We start from the raw sequence: 7,265 nt of genomic DNA on the forward strand, positions 1-7,265 counted from the left end.
GAAAGCAGGATAAGGGAAAAGAGGCTGTCTCCTTCTCCCGCAGGAAGTGGGTGTCCTGCTGCAAGGTCTCCCAAAGAGAGAGGGAAAGTTTTACCCTTTAAGTCAAGTTAGAAATTTGGATTACATGGAGCTAGGAATTTTAATATCTGGCCAAGACTATTGGTAATACCTAAAGTATCTAGAAAATTTGTAGGGATGCCTGAGTTTGTATCCACAAAAGAAGAAGTAAACCAAGAGAAGTGAGTTAAATGGACTTTGGGAGATAACAAATAAAGCCATTTGATCACATCCTGCCAGCAACACTTGTTCAAGACATGGGTTGGGTAGACTATATTCCAATAACTGGATGTTATAAATGAAATCCTAAAAATTCAAGATGGGCACAGATCCATGATTGTGAAACAAAGGTTATATGGTCCCAATTCTAGGTGGAAGAGAGAAATAGAAGTCTTAATCTTGCTGGGAATCAAATTTTCACTTCCTCAGAAGCACACAGATGTGAGCAATAGTGAAAATAAAAAGAATTAGTCAAGGGAAAATGAAACTCTGATCTGAATTTGCTATGTAGATGTGTGGACAAAAGTCATTATAGACTTCATCTTACTTCTTTTGAGGAATATATTAGTCCATTTTCACACTGCTATAAAGAAGTACTAAAGACTGGATAATCTATAAGCAAAGAAGGTTTCATTGACTCATAGTTCCACATGGCTGGGGAGGGATCAGAAAACTTACAATCAGGGCAGAAGGCAAAGGGGAAGCAGTCACATTCTTCATTAGGTGGCAGGAGGGAATGAGTGCTAGCAGGAGAAATGTCAGATGCTTATAAAACCATCAGATCTCATGAGAACTCACTATCACAAGAACAGTATCTGGTAAACCGCCCCCATGATCCAATCACTTCCCTCCCTCAATACATGGGAACAATTGCAGATGAGACTTGGGTGGAGACACAGAGACAAACCATATCAAGGAAATTTAGATCTAAAATTCTATCATGTCTCAAGATTCTTAGGGTCACATATCATATTAAACACAGACACACAGAGGCACATAGACACACACAATCTCAGCTTCATGTATGTGGAAGACATTTTGTTGGAGACAGGCTGTCTAGGATTCAGGCTCAGGCCCCACCCCCAACTTGAGGTATCTAGCAACCCACCAACAGTTAGCTGCTTCATTCTGACTGTTTATCTTAAGAATCTGACCTTCAATCAACCATCTATGATGAATGCAGCTCAGGCTGAAAGGTAGGACCCAGCTGAGGCATTTATTCCCAGAGAGGTAGTCTAACGTTGCAGCCAGCAGTCTTGGAAAGCAGGCCTTGGGCTATCTCAGTAACCATACGATTTAGAAGGGAAGACGGTATATGTGATGGCTGATCCCTTGGGAGACATGCACGGGCCACACATATTCCATCAGCCCCTTCTGTGTAACCCTGTTTAGCTTTCCCTCCACAATACCCCTGGTATTTTTTCCACCTAGGATGGTGAGAAGGAATTATAGTTGAAAAATGAGGTTGTAATATGCTCTGAGGTCACTAAAAGTACATTTGCTACAGGTCAGGTCCAGCCACAACACAAGGGGCCGTGAGTACCACAGACGGTGCTACAACTACTTGGTTTCAAGCCTGAAAAAAATAATCTGATTCTGTTGCTCTGCTTTTGGAATTGCAGAGAAGGGTCACTCAGTGAATGCTTGCAATCTTTAAACCAACTGAAGTAAAATCACATCTTGATCCATTAGTGTCCTGGGAATTAAAAATGCTTTATCTCATGCGTCAGACAATGAGGAACCAGACACATGGAGAATGAAAGACTTCCATCCCTGACCATCCACTTAACTATTAGTCAACATTCATTTATTCAGCCTATACTAGCGCCAGTCAGTGTGATGAATGCAAAGATAAAGACAACATACCCCCGGCCGGGCGTGGTGGCTCACGCCTGTAATCCCAGCACTTTGGGAGGCCGAGGCAGGCAGATCATGAGGTCAGGAGATCGAGACCATCCTGGCTAACACAGTGAAACCCCGTCTCTATTAAAAATACAAAAAATTAGGTGGGCGTGGTGGCGGGTGCCTGCAGTCCCACCTACTCGGGAGGCTAAGGCAGGAGAATGGCGTGAACCCAGGAGGTGGAGCCTGCAGTGAGCAGAGATTGCGCCACTGCACTCCAGCCTGGGCGACAGAGAGAGACTCCGTCTAAAAAAAAAAAAAAAGCAACATACCCCCCCCCCACAATGAGCTCATAGTCTAGTAGAAAACATAAAACAAATCCCAAAAAATTATCATGCAAGGAAGAATATGTTCTACATCTTTAGAGAAGGATAGATTGTGAGGTTTTCAAAGATAAATGGATTCTTGATCCACAGAAATAAAAGGAAGTATTCCAGGCAGAGGGAACAACTCTGGTGGAGATGGAAAAGCACAGGATATGTGCAGAGGACAGTCTGTAGCCCTGTGTGTGGAGCTAGGGTTGCATAGGCAAGATCGAGTTCCCCTAAAAGCAGACCTGAGGCAAGAATTTGGGCTCATATAACTTATTTTGGAGTAATTCCAGGAAACTGTAGAGAAAGTAGTGAAATCATCCAGAGAAAGAAGGGAAAGCCAATGAAGGGTGTGTTAATGAGGGGGCTGCCACTGCTAGTAAGTAGAACACACTCCCCCCAGAGACCTACTGAGAGACTGCATGAAACACAATTCAGAATTGCCCTCCCAAGGGACAAGGAAGCTGGGGTTGTTACCCACCAACTCCCATCTGTCTTTGGTTGAGGGTTGCTGCTTCCTGGGGTGTAATTCCAAGGCACTTTCAGCTGAGTCTGCACCTTCATCTAGAGGAAGCCACCAAGCAAAGGGACACAGGCACTTGAGGCAGGAAGTCCTTCAAGTGTACAGACAACCGTCTACTGAAGCTGCAGGTGACTCTCAGAGACGAGCCATTAACAGCATCTGCTACAGGGGGAAAAACTAAAATACCAGATTATGAGATGACATCAAAGACCTTCCATTCCCTTCATTTGAATTCAAATGATATTTCAGAGCCCTAGGCACCCCGAAAGTAAAAATGTGAATTAAATATGTTTTTTCCTTCAAGAGGCATCTAGTCCTTGAGTAAAGATGGACTTGATTGTCTAGTGAGTGGCCACTAAAGATTTACAAGGAGGTGAGGAGCCTGATCAGACCTAATCTCATAATGGTGAGTGCCCAGAACTGGCAGAAACAGATAGAGATCGGAAGGTATCAATAAACTCAACTGAATTATTGAATTTTGATAAAGGTCAGAGCTAGAGTGGGTGACAATGGAAAGGAAAGACATGGGATGTGAGTGTGTGTGTGTGTGTGTGTGTGTGTCTGTGTGTCTGTGTGTATGTGACATGGAGACTTAAGGAAAATTGACAAAATAAGTGAAACTGGAAAAATGTGACTGATGATTGGCTATAAATGATGAAGATGAAGGAGGATGGAGAAAATTCAAATTTTTAGTCTTGGAGAAATGCTGGTAGCATAAAAAAGAAATTAGAAGAAGGTAATATATGGGGGAAAAGCAAATTTTTTTTACTATTTGAACATGAACCCCCAGTACAACTCTCTCCCTTTTCTCTCTCAGCATTCCAGGCACTTCTCCTAGGTCTGGACTGCGGGCTGCTAGCAGTTCACAAACCATTATAACCACTTCCAGGTCTTTCCAGGTCTTCTGGGCCCAGAGAACAAAGCTGAGGGTTTAAGCCAATCTATTGTTATCAGCTCACAATAAACTCCAGTCTGTTTTGTGTTTTGTTTTTGTTTTGTTTTTACCAGGATGGGCTTTCTTTTTAAGCACAAGTCTGTTCCCACCAGTGAGGCCAATCTGATCTGGGCAGAACATAAGCCTTCTTTCCAACCAGAGGTTAATGCAAAAGCAAGGAAGAACACCTGACTTTAATGACCCTGGAAGCTGGGAGCCTTCCTTCCAAAAATGATACCACAGGCAGCTCCCACATGTGCATCTGTCAATATAAAAATATCCTCAATCCTTGTCAGAACATTTATAGCATTCCTTGCTTCTATTTGAACCACAAATGCAGCTGAAAGAATTGCATGGTTTCTCCCCCACCTCTCCTGTCTCAGGTTTCATGTTTGTTATTTATTTGTTAATGAGAAGTAAAAGGAGAGGTGGAGAACTACCCACTAAAGGCATGTTTTCAGAAACTCCACCAAGTCACCAATGGTTTTAAGGGGTATGGATTCATAGCTGTTGTGCTTTTCAACTTTTTTTCTTCAGCAGGGAGATGTATCCAGGGGATTACACTCCAGCAGTAGGATCTCCTTGGAAGCCAAAAGCACAGTGCAGAGCACTGGAACGCCTAGGATTCCCACCATGGGGGAGCCTAATACTTAGGCCCTAAGGCTACAAGAACATAAACTGTTGATTGCTTAGAAATTGGGAGTGAAGAGGCTATACTGGTGAATGAGTGAATCTCCAACCTCCAGACAATGGCTAAAGGGAGTTAGGGTTAGCCTGAGGGAATACCTATGAGTTGAAAGGACTCCCTCCAGGTGCCAAAGGGATACTGAATCTTACTTTGGGCTCCGTATCCTAGAGCCAACCGGCTGAAGTCAGCATCCATCTATACTTCCTCCACAGCCAGCTCACATTCCTGTTGGTAGAGCCGTGAGCAGAGCTAAGAGTGCCACCTATAGACACTTTAGTGCTAAATATTTACTGGAAAATCTAAAGAAAGCCATTAGCTATCAATTGTACAAGATCCTAGGAGATCGTCAAGTGTCATTGGAAAAGAAGGGTGTGTGTGTGTGTGTGTTGGGAAAGGGGATGGGTGATAGAACAATAAAAATTTAAAATGACAAATATTCTGGACACGAGGGTAAATGGGAGGCTTCTAGAGGCATAAACAGACATAAGGAATTCAAAAGGGGGCTCTGGGAGTGAGGACACATTCATCTCTAAACTCCTCTTTCTGTCTGTCTCTGTGTCTGTCTCACACATGCACGCGCGCGCACACACACACACACACACACACACACACACACACACACACTCTGAGCATAAGCTGCTAGCCAGACTCCCTCTCCCCATTTTCTGCCAACATTTCAGATACTTCTTTGAGGTCTGTTCTCAGAGCTCCTGACAATTTGTGGTGTTTAGTGACAGAACTGTTACTTTCACATTTCTTGCTGTTTTAATGAGACTATCTGTAGCTGAGAAAAGTGACATGGTGGCTGGTCCCCTCCCCGGCTCACTGCTGGTCAGCATTGCCCTTGCTACTTCCAGCCTGCCCTGAATATTCCCATCTCTGCCCAATAGCAACTACCGATTTTCTCAAGATTTGGAGGATATGAAATTTACTCATCTTAGAAGAGAACTGGACGTCGTAAACCAAAAAAGGTGGAGGCAAGTCTCAATCAATTTTTGAGGTTTATTTTGCCAAGATTAAAGACACTCCTGGTGGGGGGGTGGAATAAATCACAAGAGCCTGTGTGATTTGTGCCTGTGCGCCTTTTCCAAAGAGGGGTTTGAGGACTTCTATATTTAAAGAGGAGAGAGGGGAGTGGGGGAGGAGGAAAAAAAAAGGGAGGGTAGGCATTGAGGCAACTGGTTGTATTCTTGTAAGGCTTTGATTAGCACTCACTGAATTCACATTTTACATATGAAACAAAGGAGTAGAGGAACAGTCAATTATGCATTCATCTTGTGCTCAGTAGATCTACATTTTACTTAAGTAAACATAGAGTAGAAGAAGTCAATTATGCATTTGCCTGGGGTGGGAGGAAGGATGATTTCTAGTCTTGTTTTTGTCTAGTATCTATGAAGATAAGCTATTAATTTACACTGTCAGGGTAAGATTCAACAGAACTCTATTTTAGGGTTAGGTCATAGGGGGCACATGTATTCTGAAAGATTTGGGGTCCGACAGGAATTTTTCCTTGTGAGCAATTTGTGAGGGAGGCCACCTGGGGAGATCTGTGGCCTTCTATGTTGCAGCTATCTAGAAACAAAAGGAAGGCAATTTTTGTTTGTTATGCATGACTCAGTTACCAAGCTTAAGTCTCCCTTTGGCATAGGGAGTTTGGGATCCTGAGATTCTGTTTTTCTTTTGCAACATCAAACCTTAAAAACATTGGGGTTTTACTGTGTGTTTTGACTTCCAGATATTTTAAACAGTCAACATTTAACCCAAAGGAATACATCTTTAATGGTAAAATTTTGAACTGTGATATGGTTTGGCCCTGTGTCCCTACCCAAATCCCGTGTTGAAGTGTGATCATGAGTGTTGGAGGTGGGTCCTGGCGGAAGGTGATTGGATCATGGGGGTGGTTTCTACTGGTTCAGCACCATCCCCCTAATACTGTCTCGTGATAGAGTTCTCAGGAGATCTGCTTCCCCTTCTCTTTTCCTCCTGCTCCAGCCATGTAGGGCATGCCTCCTTCTTCTTTGCCTTCTGCCATGATAGTAAGTTTCCTGAAGACTCCCAGCCATGCCTCCTGTACAGCCTGGGGAAGTGTGAGTCAATTAAACCTCTTTTCTTTACAAATTACCCAGTCTTAGGCAGTTCTTTATAGCAATGCAATAACTAATACAGACTGGGTATAGAAGTTATTTTAGAGGGTGGATTCTCCTCTGCATTATCAAATTACATCACATAAAATTTGCCTATATGTGTTTACTTTTATCACAAATACTAAAATTAACACTTTGCCCTCTTATATGGTATAATGGTAACCCATCAGACAGAACCCAGTATGAAGCTCAGCTTTACGCTCTTGCAGGCTATGGCAAATCATTGAACTGATCTGAGCCTCAGTTTCCTAGTCTGTAAAATGAGGGGAAAAAAAACTCCCACCAGATGAATTATAGATCTAAATGTTTTAATGTCCTTCAAATAAATTCAGTGGCTCACTCATAATGGGTACTCCATAAATGTTAATTCTCTTCCCCTGATTCTCCTTTTTCCAGGTACAATAAGCACAATGACCAGTCATTTCTGAGCCAGCTCGTTTACTTGATATCACTCCATTGTAGGTTGTCTTTTCCAATGTACCCCAGGTTATTTTCCCCTACTAACAGAAGGTCATTACATTAACTAAATACTTTCTTTTGCTTGTCAATGACATCTTACTTTAAATCCAAGCTCTCCCTACTTCACAGAGCTTCCAGTAAAACAGACGAGAGGAAATCATAGTCCTCTGATCACAGGGCCACCATTTCAGCAGGTACCAGCTATTCTTAATGAAAATAGTACCAAGACAATGCACAGAAGAAAAAA

This window comes from Pan paniscus, chromosome 11 (assembly GCF_029289425.2).
Source record: "Pan paniscus chromosome 11, NHGRI_mPanPan1-v2.0_pri, whole genome shotgun sequence".
Lineage (NCBI taxonomy): Eukaryota > Metazoa > Chordata > Mammalia > Primates > Hominidae > Pan > Pan paniscus.